We start from the raw sequence: 15812 nt of genomic DNA, 5'->3' as shown, positions 1-15812 counted from the left end.
ACATATATTCTGTTGTTGTGGATACGTAATTTTAATTATGAACTGCCACATTTTCATAAGACTTGAGTATGATACAGGACATGAAGTAAATACATACCTTTTCGGAGTCAAAAGTCGGTAATATCCTACTAATTCGTATTAAAAGAGGCACAATCGTGTTACAAGTGCTTAATGCTTTATTAAGGTAGACTGGCGTCGTGATGTTTCTGTAGTAAGTTGAATTCAATTTGCTTTAGTAAAGTGAATATTTAATTGCGTTTTACGTTAGTTTATTGAACATAACAGTAATCATCAAAGATAAATTAATCAGCAACAGTATATTCTTCCACAATATGTAAAACAATCTGACAATGCTAAAGTAGTTTACCAATTCTACTCCTGTAGAAACCTACTGGATCTAACGATGTCATTAAGCCAGTGTAGTTTGAAGAGCATTTTCGTCTAGAAATGAATTGCCTTCACGGTTGATCGATCAAAAGCGGGAAAGGTAAAAGGTTATGAGTAAACGATCAGAGGGACAAGTGCCTAAAAGATGACATCCCTATCAAGCTTATGGCTAGTTTTGTTTCTCAGATCAACAGAGTGCATTATCATGTAGTATCAGACGTGATGTAGTTTTGTCGGCGAATGAAAGTTGTCTCAATTCTTAGCACCAAATTCCAGCTGTGATGGACAAACCCTTGGGGAAGAATTCGTTGTGCAAAACACACATTTGGAGCTAGCAGATGCAAAACATTCTGTGCACACTACTCTTTGCTCGAGTTTACGTCTTTTGGTGGGGCTCAGCCTTTCATTTCTTCTTAGGAAGTTAACGATAAAGGCATCATAACTCGTCACCAGTAACAGTATTGCGTAGGAATGCTCAATGAGCGACGGTCAAGCAAAACTGCAATAAAAGTCACTTCGTTGATTTTTGTTGTTTCGAATTAGAGCATGCAGTACACCTACACCAGACTTCTGGACTTTGTCTGCTGAATGTAAATGTCGCATGTTGGTTAAATGGTAATCCATCACTTATATCAGTAGTCGAGACTTCCTTAATGTGGAAAATCATTCACGCCACAACGATCTTTGTTGAAGCAAGAACTTCTTTATCTGGCATATTTTTTCCAAAAGCAGTCACTCCACACACAGTTCAAATCTTACGAGCTGCCTCCTCTGCATTCACCCCTTTATTATACCAAAAGTAAATATTGTGTTGCAGATGTTACACCTTTTTCCACTTGCGACCCAATTTTACAACGCTTAACAGTGGTTCATGATTTTCAAGTATGCAAAATCCAATGCTTAACTGCAAGATGATAACTAGAACTTCAGAATCGAAAATGGCAGTTGATACATACACTGGCACCCAACTTCAGGCGGCGGGTGGCGTCTGGCCGGTGGCCGGTAGCCGCTGCAGCGCGGGGAAATAAAGCTGTTGTGATCGCGACGCAGCCACGAGCTGTCGTGCGGAATTGTTTCTGGAAGTATTAGTTATTACTGGTGGGTAGAATGTGAAGCCAATTATCTCCGATGTTCAATCACACTCACAACTTAAGACGACGGCCGAAAAGAGACAAAAAGAAAATTATAGAACTGCACGCGAACACGCGACTGTAAGATTAGAATTCGTGACGGTTACCACTAGACCACGTGCTCACCCAATACAACGATCTCTCGCACGTAGACAACAGTTTCTGCTGACACTTCCGCATGTAACAGTGTTGCCAGATTGTGTGGATGGCCGGACTTAAGCGTTGTCAGGGGCGGACGGTTTTATTGGCCACCTTAAGTGAACGATTCGGACTCAGTCTCTGTGGCGGCCGGCCTGCGGTCACTTTTTATGTCAAAGACTGTACATTCAAAAAATATTGTGACTTGGATGGCTAGTGGCAGTTGAAAAATTTAAAAGCTGTTCTATTCACGACACGCACATGCTGAGTAAATATACCGGGTAATCAAAAAGTCAGTATAAATTTGAAAACTGAATAAATCACGGAATAATGTAGATAGAGAGATACAAATTGACACACATGCTTGGAATGATGTGGGGTTTTATTAGAACCAAAAAAATACAAAGTTCCAAAAACGTCCCACAGATGGCGCTTCATTTGATCAGAATAGCAATAATTAACATAACAAAGTAAGACAAAGCAAAGATGATGTTCTTTACAGGAAATGCTCAATATGTCCACCATCATTCCTCAACAATAGCTGTAGTCGAGGAATAATGAACAGCACTGTAAAGCATGTCTGGAGTTATGGTGAGGCATTGGCGTCGGATGTTGTCTTTCAGCATCCCTAGAGATATCGGTCAATCACGATACACTTGCGACTTCAGGTAACCCCAAAGCCAATAATCGCACGGACTGAGGTCTGGGGACCTGGGAGGCCAAACGTGACGAAAGTGGCGGATGAGCACACGATCATCACCAAACGACGCGCGCAAGAGATCTTTCACGCGTCTAGCAATACTTCGTTTTTTTTTTTTTTTTTGTTAATAAAACCCCATGTCATTCTAAGATATTTTGAGGCTAGACATAACATTGCGTATGAACAACTATATAAATATATTTTTCTACTTTTTTTGCTTTTTTAAAATTTTTTCTGTTTATGGTTATTCTTTCTTTCGCACACATGGTGTGTATATACAGGGTGAGTCACCTAACGTTACCGCTGGATATATTTCGTAAACCACATCAAATACTGACGAACCGATTCCACAGACCGAACGTGAGGAGAGGGGCGGGTGTAATTGTTTAATACAAACCATACAAAAATGCACGGAAGTATGTTTTTTAACACAAACCTACGTTTTTTTAAATGGAACCACGTTAGTTTTATTAGCACATCTGAACATATAAACAAATACGTAATCAGTGCCGTTTGTTGCATTGTAAAATGTTAATTACATCCGGAGATACTGTAACCTAAAGTTGACGCTTGAAACCTCCGACGTTCAGTTGCGTGTTGTAACAAACGCGGGCCACGGTCGACGAGCAGAATCTGCAGGGACATGTTTACGATGACGACCGTGTTTACGAGTGTGGCTGTAGTGCACTGTTGTGGTTTGGTCTAGTTGTCGCAGTGTCCGCATGTAGCGCTTGCTGCTATTGTTATTCTGCATTCGTCTCCGCACGCAGACCAACTGTAGTACACCGTGTTATCAGACGTCTGTGATAGTGTAGTGTTGTAGGAACTGTGACCATGGTGTATCCGAACTCTGAAAAGGCGGAGATGATACTCATCTATGGCGAGTGTCGACGAAACGCAGTTGAAGCCTGCAGGGTGTATGCAGAACGGTACCCGGGCAGAGAGCATCCAACGTAGCGCACATTGCAAAACATCTACCGCCAACTGTATGCAACAGGTATGGTCGTAGCACGCAAACGGGTCCGTAACAGGCCCGTCACAGGAGAAGCGGGTGCAGTTGGTGTGTTAGCTGCTGTTGCCATGAACCCACACATGAGTACACGGGACATTGCGAGAGCCGGTGGACTGAGTCAAAGTAGTGTCATGCGCATACTGCATCGTCACCGCTTTCACCCGTTTCATGTGTCGCTACATCAGCAATTACATGGTGATGACTTTAATCATCGAGTGCAATTATGTCAATGGGCATTAATAGAGAATGCGTTGCAGTTCTACCTGTTTACCGATGAAGCGGGTTTCACAAACCACGGGGCAGTGAATCTACGGAACATGTATTACCGGTCCGTGGACAATCCTCGCTGGCTCAGACAGGTAGAGCGACAGCGACCGTGGACTGTAAATGTACGGTGCGGAATCATTGGCGACCACCTCATTGGTCCTCACTTCATTGCAGGGGCCCAAACTGCTCCAACATACATCACGTTTCTACAGAATGATCTGCCAACGTTGCTCGAAAATGTCCCACTGGAAACGCGTCGACGTATGTGGTATCAGCATGATGGTGCACCTGCACATTCCGCAATTAACACTAGGCTGACCCTTGACAGGATGTTCGACGGGCGTTTCATAGGACGTGTAGGACGCATAAATTGGCCAGCCCGTTCTCCTGATCTTACACCTCTAGACTTCTTTCTGTGGGTTCCTTACAGGAGAATGTGTACCGTGATGTGCCTACAACCCCAGAGGATATGAAACAACGTATTGTGGCAGCCTGCGGCGACATTACACCAGATGTACCGCGGCGTGTACGACTTTCATTACGCCAGAGATTGCAATTGTGTGCAGCAAATGATGGCCACCACATAGAACATCTATTGGCCTGACATGTCGGGACACACTCTATTCCACTCCGTAATTGAAAACGGAAACCACGTGTGTACGTGTACCTCACCCCTCATGGTAATGTACATGCGCGTCAGTGAAAAAGACCAATAAAAAGGTGTTAGCATGTGGACGTAATGTGCTGTTCCAGTCTCTTCTGTAGCTAAGGTCCATCACCGTTCCCTTTGGATCCCTACGTAATTCGGTGCTCTCCGATACACACGATCGAACAGCGGAGGAGTGGTACTCAAGCGTCAACTTTAGGTTACAATATCTCCGGATGTAATTAACATTTTACAATGCAGCATACGACACTGATTACGTATTTGTTTATATGTTCAGATGTACTAACAAAACTAACGGGGTTCCATTTAAAAAAACGCAGGTTTGTGTTAAAAAACGTACTTCCGTGCATATTTTTATGGTTTGTATTAACCAATTACACTAGCTCCTCTCCTCACGTTCGGTCTGTGGAATCGATTCGTCAGTATTTAATGTGCTTTACGAAATATATCCAGCGGTAATGTTAGGTGACTCACCCTGTATATAAATTTTTCACTTTTTCTTGTTTTACCCTTTATTTTCCCACACACACACACGCACACACACACACACACACACACACACACACGCACACACACACAAAAATAACTTACAATATGATAAAAGTGTCATACTGCTACTCTGCGGACTCTCTCTCTCTCTCTCTCTCTTTCTCTCTCCCCCCCCACGACCCTACTCTCTCTCTCTCTCTCTCTCTCTCTCTCTCTCTGTCGCTCGCTCCCTCTCACTCCCCCCAGCCCTTTTCTCGTTACAAGTGAGTAGTGTGAGTATGGGAGACTTTAAATCCCGTCATCACAAACATCCCTATTATCGTCATGAGGCAAGAGGCCGATTTTAGGCTGCGGTACAAAGTACCTCGTATCCTCTCGATCGAATACTGGTCTGCCATACCATATGCGGTGCTTGGAAACAAGTCAGGATGTTGCCTATAGTAGTCAATCTCGACGCAATTTCTGTGTCGCATCGTCAATCACAGGGTGCGAAGGTTACATTAATTGGCAGTGGTGCATCGGAAACGGGCTAATAGCTTCCCAAGAGAGGTTCCATGCAAGAGACCGTAGCCCCGTTAATCCATCGGAGAGAAGTCGGCATGGAGCCTGTAGTATTCAATCGCAAATGAATTTCTGTGTCGCATCATCAACGTGAGCGTCCGAAGGTTACAGTAAAGGGGCAGTGGTGCATCGGAAAACAGAGTGGCCTCCCCGGAGGGGTTCTATACGATGACTGTAGCTGCATTAGTCACCTGGAGGCAAGTCGGCATGAAGCCTGTGAGCCTGTGATATTTAATCGCGACGGAATTTCTGTGTCGCAAAGTCAATGTGAAGGAGCGGGGGTTACAGTAAACGGGCAGTGGTGCATCGGAAACAAGCTACTGAACTCTGAGGAGAGGTTCCATGTGGTGACTGTAGCCGCATTAGTCGCTGGGAGAGAAGCCTGCATGTCGCATCGTCAATGTGAGTGTGCGGGAGTTAGAGTAAATGGGCAGTAGTGCATTGGAAACAAGCTACTCGCCTCCCAGGAAAGGTTCCATTTGGTGAATGTAGCCACGTAAGTCACTTGATAATAAATCGGCTTGAAGCATGTAGTATTCAAAAGCGACACAATTTCTGTATTGTCCGTCAATGTGAGAGTGCGAAGGATACAGTAAACAGGACTGGCAAATCACAAACAAGCCATCACAGGAGAGGTTCCATGCAGTGATTATAGAAGCGTTAGTCGCTTGGAGAGAAGTCGGCATGGAGCATGTAGTATTCAATTGCGACGGAATCTCTGTGTTACATCGTCATTGTGGTGGGGCGAGGGTTACAGTAAGAGGGCAGTGGTTCATTAGAAACAACCTACCGCCTTCCCAGGAGAGCATCCGTGCGGTCACCGTAGCACCGTTACTCGCTTGGAGAGAAATCACCATAGAAACTGTAGCACTCAAGCTCGACGTAATTTCTGTGTGGTATCATTAACGTGCGAGTGCGAAGGTTACAGAAAATGGGCAGTGCTTCATCGGAAACAAGAAACTGGACTCCCAGTAGAAGTTCCATGTGATGACTGTAGCTGCATTAGTCGCTTGGAGTGAAATCAGCATGGAGCCTGTAGTATGCAATCACGACAGAAATTCTGTGTCGCATTGTGAATGTCATGGTGTGAGGGTTACAGTAAATGGGCATTGGTGCACCGGAAACAAGCTACTGGCCTCCCAGGAGAGGTTCCATTTGATGAATGTAGCCACGTAAGTCATTTGATAAGAATTCGGGATGAAGGTTGCAGTTTTGAAAATCGATACAATTTCTGTGTCGTCCGTCAATGTGAGGGTGTGAAGGATACAGTAAACGGGAGTGGCAAAACAGAAACAGGCAACTGGCACCCCAGGAGAGGTTCCATGCTGTGACTGTAGCCGCGTTAGTCGCTCGGAGAGAAGCCGGCATGGTGCCTGTAGTTTTCAAACGAGACAGAAATTCGGTGTCGCATTGTCAATGTGATGGTGAGAGGTTTTACAGTAAATGGGCAGTGGTGCATCGGAAACAAGCTACTGGCCTCCCAGGAGGGGTTCCATTTGGTGACCATAGCCAAGGAAGTCACTTGAAGAGAAGTCGGCATAGAGTCAGTGGTACTCAATCGTTACGCAATTTCTGTGTGGCATCGTCAATGTCAGGGTGCCAACGTTACCGCAAATGGGCAGTGGTGCATTGGAAACTGTCTATTGGCCTCCGAGGAGAGGTCACATATAGTAACTGTAGCCAAATTAGTCGCTTGGAGAGGTCGGCATGGAGCCAGTAGTATTCTATCGCGACGGAATTTCTGTGTTGCATCGTCAATGAGAGGGAGCAAAGGTTACAGTAAATGGTCAGTGGTGCATCGGAAACAAGCTACTGGCCTCCCAGGATAAGTTCCTTGTGGTGACCGTGGTGGCATTAGTCGCTCAGAGAGAAGTCGTCATGAAGCCTGTAGTATTCAACGCGACGCAATTTCTGTGTCGCATCGTCAATGTGAGGGTCACATTAAACAGACAGTAGGGCATCTGAAACAACCTACTGGTCTCCCAGGAAAGGTCCCATGCAGTGACTGTGGCCGTGTTAGTCGCTCGGAGAGGAGTCAGCGTGGAGTCTGTAGTATTCAATCGCGACGGCATATCTGCGTCACATTGTCATTATGAGGGTGCGAAGGTTACAATAAACGGGCAGTGGTGCATCAGAAACAGACTACTCGCTTCACTTGAAGAGAAGTCAGGATGGAACCTGTAGCACTCAATCGCATTGCAGTTTCTGCGTCGCATCATCAATACGAGGGTGCGAGGGTAACAGTAAATGGGCAGTGGTGCACCGGAGACAAGCTACTGACTCGGAAGAGAGATTCTATGCGGTGACCGTAGCCGTATTAGTCACTTGGACAGAAGTCGGCATGGAGCCTGAAGCATTCATTTGTGACAGAAATTCTGTGTTGCATCATCGATGTGAAGGTGCGAGGGTAACAACAAATGGGAAGTTGAGCATCGGAAAAAGGCTGCTGGCCTCCCATGAGAGATTCCATGTGCTGAAGGTATCCACGTTAGTAGCTTGGACAGCAGTCGACATGGAGCCCGTAGTATTCAAACGAGACGCAATTTCCGTGACGCGTCGTCAGTGTGCGGGTGTGAAGGGTTAATGCACATGATCTGTGGTCCATCGGAAACAAGCTACTGGACTCCGAAGAGAGGTTTCAAGCGCTTAGTTGCTCGGAGAGAAGTCAACATTGTTCCTGTAGTAATGAAACGCGATTCCTCTCCTTACACGAGGCATCACAACAACGTTTCAGCCCGCATCTCGTGGTCGTGCGGTAGCGTTCTCGCTTCCCACGCCCGGGTTCCCGGGTTCGATTCCCGGCGGGGTCAGGAATTTTCTCTGCCTCGTGATGGCTGGGTGTTGTGTGCTGTCCTTAGGTTAGTTAGGTTTAAGTAGTTCTAAGTTCTAGGGGATTTATGACTACAGCAGTTGAGTCCCATAGTGCTGAGAGCCATTTGACCCATTTGAACAACGTTTCACCAGGCAACGCCGGTCAGCTGCTGTTTGTGTATGAGAAATCGGTTGGAAACTTTCCTCATGTCAGCACATTGTAGGTGTCGCCACCGGCGCCAACTTGTGTGAATGCTCTGAAAAGCTAATCATTTGCATATCACAGCATCTTCTTCCTGTGGCTTAAATTTCACGTCTGTAGCACGTCATCTTCGTGGTGTAGCAATTTCAATGGCCAGTAGTGTAGTTCGCGCACGAGAAATTTGCTTTGTGCGGGACCCTGGATTCTTGTTTTGACAAATTTTAAAAGGATAGGATGATCTGCTTCACATCATAGTCCAAAGGTGGTATGTACATTATTTATAAATTCATTTAATGTTGACTTAATGCCATCAAAGGCCTGAGGGATCAACTGTAACGCATCGCTTATTGAAATACTGCTCTCAGTATCGGCAGAGTTAGGGGTCGTCATGACTCGCTGTGTTTGTGATGCGAAGTGCTGAGTAGAGGCAAGCTGGCGCTGCGCTGTTGTGGTGCGTGCAGATGCGTGCCGACGTGCTGCCCTCGGAGCCGAGTTGCTACCACCTGTCCAGAGCTGCGCTATCTCGGGCCGGGCGTGTAGGCTGGAGCCGCTGGAGGCGCCTGCTGACGCCCAGGCGGTTCTCCCAGGACCGTGATACGGATTTAGGGCAGTGGTTGCCGGAAGGGCCTACCACTTTAAGCAGATTGAAGGTTACGTTGGACTTCAGGGATGGGATCATTCTGGCAGAGTTTACAGGTGGAGGAGTCAGGTAACTGGCAGAGACCTTCCGCCTTTTATTAACTGTGATTCATAACAACAGTGGTGGAAGAACCTTTGTCTGCAGGTCTACATCTACATCTACATTTATACTCCGCAAGCCACTCAACGGTGTGTGGGGGAGGGCACTTTACGTGCCACTGTCATTACATCCCTTTGCTGTTCCAGTCGCAAGCCACCCAACGGTGTGTGGCGGAGGGCACTTTACGTGCCACTGTCATTACATCCCTTTGCTGTTCCAGTCGCGTATGGTTCGCGGGAAGAACGACTGCCGGAAAGCCTCCGCGCGCGCTCGAATCTCTCTAATTTTACATTCGTGATCTCCTCGGGAGGTATAAGTAGGGGGAAGCAATATATTCGATACCTCATCCAGAAACGCACCCTCTCGAAACCTGGACAGCAAGCTACACCGCGATGCAGAGCGCCTCTCTTGCAGTGTCTGCCACTCGAGTTTGCTAAACGTCTCCGTAACGCTATCACGCTTACCAAATAACCCTGTGACGAAACGCGCCGCTCTTCTTTGGATCTTCTCTATCTCCTCTGTCAACCCGACCTGGTACGGATCCCACACTGATGAGTAATACTCAAGCATAGGTCGAACGAGTGTTTTGTAAGCCACGTCCTTTGTTGATAGACTACATTTTCTAAGGACTCTCCCAATGACTCTCAATCTGGCACCCGGCTTACCAACAATTAATTTCATATGATCATTCCACTTCAAATCGTTCCGCACGCATACTCCCAGATATTTTACAGAAGTAACTGCTACCAGTGTTTGTTCAGCTATCACATAATCATACAATAAAGGATCCTTCTTTCTATGTATTCGCAATACATTATATTTGTCTATGTTAAGGGTCAGTTGCCACTCCCTGCACCAAGTGCCTATCCGCTGCAGATCTTCCTGCATTTCGCAGGAATTTTCTAATGCTGCAACTTCTCTGTATACTACAGCATCATCCGCGAAAAGCCGCATGGAACTTCCGACACTATCTACTAGGTCATATATATATATATATATATATATATATATATATTGTGAAAGCAATGGTCCCAAAACACTCCCCTGTGGCACGCGAGAGGTTACTTTAACGTCTGTAGACGTCTCTCCATTGATAACAACATGCTGTGTTCTGTTTGCTAAAAACTCTTCAATCCAGCCACACAGCTGGTCTGATATTCCGTAGGCTCTTACTTTGTTTATCATGCGACAGTGCGGAACTGTATCGAACGCCTTCCGGAAGTCAAGGAAAATGGCATCTACCTGGGAGCCTGTATCTAATATTTCTGGGTCTCATGAACAAATAAAGCGAGTTGGGTCTCACACGATCACTGTTTCCGGAATCCATGTTGATTCCTACAGAGTAGATTCTGGGGTTCCAGAAATGACATGATAAGCGAGCAAAAAACATGTTCTAAAATTCTACAACAGATCGTTGTCAGAGATATAGGTCTATAGTCTTGCGCATCTGCCGACGACCCTTCTTGAAGACTGGGACTACCTGTGCTCTTTTCCAATCATTTGCAACCTTCCGGTCCTCTACAGACTTGCGTTACACGGCTGTTAGAAGGGGGGGCAAGTTCTTTCGCGTACTCTGTGTAGAATCGAACTAGCATCCCGTCAGGTCCAGTGGACTTTCCTCTGTTGAGTGATTTCAGTTGCTTTTCTATTCCTTGGACACTTATTTCGATGTCAGCCATTTTTTCGTTTGTGCGAGGATTTAGAGAAGGAACTGCAGTGCGGTCTTCCTCTGTGAAACAGCTTTGGAAAAAGGTGTTTGTATTTCAACTTTACGCGTGTCTTCCTCTGTTTCAATGCCATTATCGTCCCAGAGGGTCTGGATATGCTGTTTCGATCCACTTACTGATTTAACGTGAGACCAGAACTTCCTAGGATTTTCTGTCAAGTTGGTACATAGAATTTTACTTTCGAATTCACTGAACGCTTCACGCATAGCCCTCCTTTCGCTAACTTTGACATCGTTTAGCTTCTGTTTGTCTGAGAGGTTGTGGCTGCGTTTAAACTTAGAGTGAAGCTCTCTTTGCTTTCGCAGTAGTTTCCTAACTTTGTTGTTGAACCACGGTGGGTTTTTCCCGTCCCTCACAGTTTTACTTGGCACGACGATTAGGTGAGGATTTGTTTTGAGGTTGTGTACGGCTGTACTTGCTGTCGTGTCCTGACACAGTTGGCAGAGGGAGGAAAGGGGTTGCTGGTCATTCTGCGCTCGCGAGCACTACACAGCAGAAGGCAGAAGGTCAATTCACAGTGAAGGCATTTGATTGCTTCCTTCTAACTGAGGCGGCACTGGTGCAGGCATTTACTAGAAGTGCAGGCGGTGAGGCTCGGTAGGGAACTCGTTGTGGAGACTCTCGGACAAACAGGGTTTTGAAATAGTTGTTTATTCCAGAGAGGACTAACTAATACACTGGAGGCTAGTGTTAGAAAAAGCACGAATAACACTGTTACAACAGAAGCCAGTGCAGAAGTCCCAGGAGTGGATGCTAACCACAGTAGCAAACACTAGCACCATCTTAAGGCAACAACTTAGTTGCGAAACAAAACATACTAAATGTGACACTGTTCACTGAGGCACTACGAGTGAGAAAGCAGACTTACGCGGAGCTGGACCGAGGCTGGAGGCGACGGACGCGGATTCGGCGCCCAGATCGTCTGACTGAGAACTCCGCCAAGATGCGGAATCTGGGAGTTTTAAAGAGTCGCGTGGGGGCTCTGTTTTTCCCACTTAAAGCCACCCAGCCAGTCCCGCAGGTCTCTTGCAGGCGCCTGCCAATCGCGGTTTAGTTAGGTCCCCTCTACTGCTCCTCAGGCAGGGATGATAATGCAGTTGCAATAACTAAATCCGTATTTGGTATCAACATTGTTCAGCTGAAAGCTAAACGTAACTGCTCTGCCTAACAAGGCTCGCAACATTATCGTCACACGTCATGTAGCCCCACCCTTCGGGCTCCCCGGAGTGGGGACTGCTGGGTCAACAGCTTTTTGGCGTTGTCGCTCTCTTTCTAAGCCTTGTGAGCCCACTGACGTTGCTGTTCTCAGGGCTGGTATCAAGCTGGCTTTATACGCTACTACATGCCCGTAGGTTACAAAGTTCTACGGTGGCAACCTATCACAGCATTTAGACGACACATGAAGTTACATGTTAATTCGTTGAAGAGTAACCACCGCCCTGGGGCCGCGTCTGCATTTCCGCAAGGCTCTCCCCTTACGGTTTACTTCCTGTAACAGTATCTCTCCTAGTTTCGTCTGCCCTCAGCATCGTCTCTGCTTCCGTGCCTTGGAGCGCCTGTTCTCCTTTCTCATAGCTTCAAGATAACACTGCAGTAGCAAGGAAAAATCTATATACACTACTGGCCATTAAAATTGCTACGCCACGAAGATGACGTGCTACAGACGCGGAATTTAACCGACAGGAAGAAGATGCTGTGATATGCAAATGATTAGCTTTTCAGAGCATTCACACAAGGTTGGCGCCGGTGGCGACACCTACAACGTGCTGACATGAGGAAAGTTTCCGACCGATTTCTCATACACAAACAGCAGTTGGCCGGCGTTGCCTGGTGAAACGTTGTTGTGATGCCTCGTGTAAGGAGGACAAAGGCGTACCATCACGTTTCCGACTTTGATAAACGTCGGATTGTAGCCTATCGCGATTGCGGTTTATCGTATCGCGACATTGCTGCTCGCGTTGGTCCAGATCCAATGACTGTTAGCTCAATATAGAAGCGCCTGCGATGCTGTACTCAACGACGAACGTGGGTGCACGAATGGCAAAACGTCATTTTTTCGGATGAATCCAGGTTCTGTTTACAGCATCATGATGGTCGCATCCGTGTTTGGCGACATAGCGGAGAACGCACATTGGAAACGTGTATTCGTCATCGCCATACTGGCGTATCACCCGGCGTGATGGTATGAGGTGCCATTGGTTACACGTCTCGGTCATCTCTTGTTCACATTGACGGCACTTTGAACAGGGGACGTTACATTTCAGATGTGTTACGACCCGTGGCTCTACCCTTCATTCGATCCCTGCGAAACCATACATTTCAGCAGGATAATGCACTACCGCATGTTGCAGGACCTGTACGAGACTTTCTGGATACAGAAAATGTTCGACTGCTGTCCTGGCCAGCACATTCTCCAGATCTCTCACCAACTGAAAACGTCTGGTCAATGGTGGCCGAGCAACTGGCTCGTCACAATACGCCAGTCACTACTCTTGATGAACTGTGGTATCATGTCGAAGCTGCATGGGCAGCTGTACCTGTACACGCCATCCAAGCTCTGTTTGACTCAATGCCTAGGCGTATCGAGGCCGTTACTAGGGCCAGATGTGGTTGTTCTGGGTACTGATTTCTCAGGATCTATGCACCCAACTTGCGTGAAAATGTAATCACATGTCAGTTGTAGTATAATATATTTGTCCAATCAGTACCCGTTTATCATCTGCATTTCTTCTTGGTGTAGCAATTTTAATGGCCCGTAGTGTATTACATTGCTTCTGCTGAAAGGCTGGTGTTCTGAGGAAGGGACAGGTCAAGCTGGAGGTAAGGAATTCCTGGATCGTGACCAGTGGCTGGTTAGGTGGAGGGTGGAGGGGGGGGGGGGTGAGGATCATGGTTGGACAGTGGTATGAACTAGGAGAGACAGGGATCAGTGTTGGGATTACGTTGGCTCTGGTTGGAGAGACTGGTGGCAAAAGAAGTGTTTCCATTTCATGAATCAGGAGAAGGAGAGTAGGTCTTTGACACATCATCAAGGTCAAGCTCGGGTGTCGGGCGGAAGGTGAGGCCTCTACCTACGACCGAAACTTCTGTGGGGCTGAGGGTTTTGGAGGAAAGGTTAACAACAGTGTTAGGGGAATGTTCTGGTTCTGGATTTGGTGGAGTGTTACCGGGGAGTTTTTGGGATGTGGCAAGTTGAAAAGATCAGCTAGGCAGGGTTTGGAGCGCTGTAGGGGGGATAGGGACTGGATACTGGTTCACTGAGGTGACAGTAGCATGTCAGCAGGTTGGATGACTTATGAAAGCGGTGCTCGTAATGCCGTTCCAGGTGCTGGACAGTGTGGGATTCAATTTCAGAGACACGATGTATACAGCTTGTTTTGGTGGGTTGCTGAGGTAGTTCTGGCATGCCTGTGCCGTACAGATGTGTATTTGCAGTACCAGTTTAGTGAGGACCAGGGACCAGCGGAACCTGAGAAGATGCTCATTATGAAAGCAGGGGTGGGATCCAGAGAAAGGAATTTTTGCAGTTAGACCATTGTACGGGTGGGGGGTGTACTGTAGTTTAGGCAGCGTTTAAGAAACAGGATGTGGGACTGGGTTTTAGCCAGGGAAAGGGATACTCTTCTCAACTGGTGCAGAAAGATGGAGCGGGGGTACATTGTGGTAGGGACACTGTAGGTAAAATGGGAAGGACACGGAAATGGGCAAATGAAGGAGTTAGATGGTCGTGAGGGGAGCTCAATAACAGAAAAGAGGAGTAAAAAAATACGACACGCAAAAACATGCACAGATACGTTAAAAATGTACAGAAACATGGGAAAAAAGGAACCAACAAGGAATGGGATATGCATGCATAAGGGAAAAGTGGGGGACGGGGGATCGGTTAGACTGAGGATCAAAGTTCGTGTGGCACAGGTAAGTGTGCAGAATAAAATGTAAAAATAAGTGAGGATGAGGGATAAAATGGGATCAATATGAATAATTATCATTTGCAGTGGGAAGAACTTGGAGCATCAGATGCTGCACCGACACCTCGTGCAGTCACGAAGCTACATTTTTAGTGGAAGAAATCATTCGTACAGAGTTGCTCGGAAGTGTGTGCAGTTTGAAAGGCGGTGAATAAACACTGGAAAGAAGAGAGAAAATGTACAGTGAGAACAATAATACTATAGAGAATAGTAACAAAGGAAAACATTGCAGAGTTGTGCGATTGTAGAAAACCCGTTAGGCAAAAATCAAACAATGGAAACTCCAGGTTCGAATTTCAACAGTATAAGGAAAAGATAGATCTACTAACTGTAAAGATGACACGTTGGCTTGCTGACAGGCACAATGAAAAGATGCTTACACATTTAGCTTCCAGTCAAAGCCTTCAGAAAGTGAAACACACACACATTCACTCACACGAGCAACCACACCACACACACACACACACACACACACACACAACCGCCATCTCTGACAGCTGGGACCGGGATGCGGCTGTAATGTGGGATGGAAACAGCAATCTCTAGAGGAGGGGGGGGGGGACAGCAGCAAATGGGTGGGAGGGAGAGAGGAAAACTGACTGGCGGACTGTGTAGGACCAGACTGCCGAAAGGTGCAGTGTCAGCAGGTTGTGGGGCTGGGTGGTGAGGGGAAAAGGACAGGAGTGGGGAAGGGGAAAGATGGGTGGACGCATTGGCAGAGTGTGGCACACAAAGAGGGTGAGCGGGCGAGAACGGGAAGGAGGTGACGGGACGGAGGGAGCGAAAACTGTCGGACGGAGGGTGTGGGGACTGTAGGTTGACGGGAATGGAGAAACCGAAATGATGCAATTTGAAGCTAAATCGTTAAAAGGTAACATACGATGATTAGGATGTCATAGAAGCAAAACGTATGACGTTTTTACACCTTAAATCTCCAAAAATATCTAAACTGGAAGGCACACATTGACTACTTAACAGCTTAGTATTTTCAATTTGTATTTTGGCAGGTGCGAG

The sequence above is a fragment of the Schistocerca piceifrons genome, chromosome 10, assembly GCF_021461385.2.
Source record: "Schistocerca piceifrons isolate TAMUIC-IGC-003096 chromosome 10, iqSchPice1.1, whole genome shotgun sequence".
Classification (NCBI taxonomy): Eukaryota; Metazoa; Arthropoda; class Insecta; order Orthoptera; family Acrididae; genus Schistocerca; species Schistocerca piceifrons.
This window is presented reverse-complemented; position numbering follows the sequence as displayed.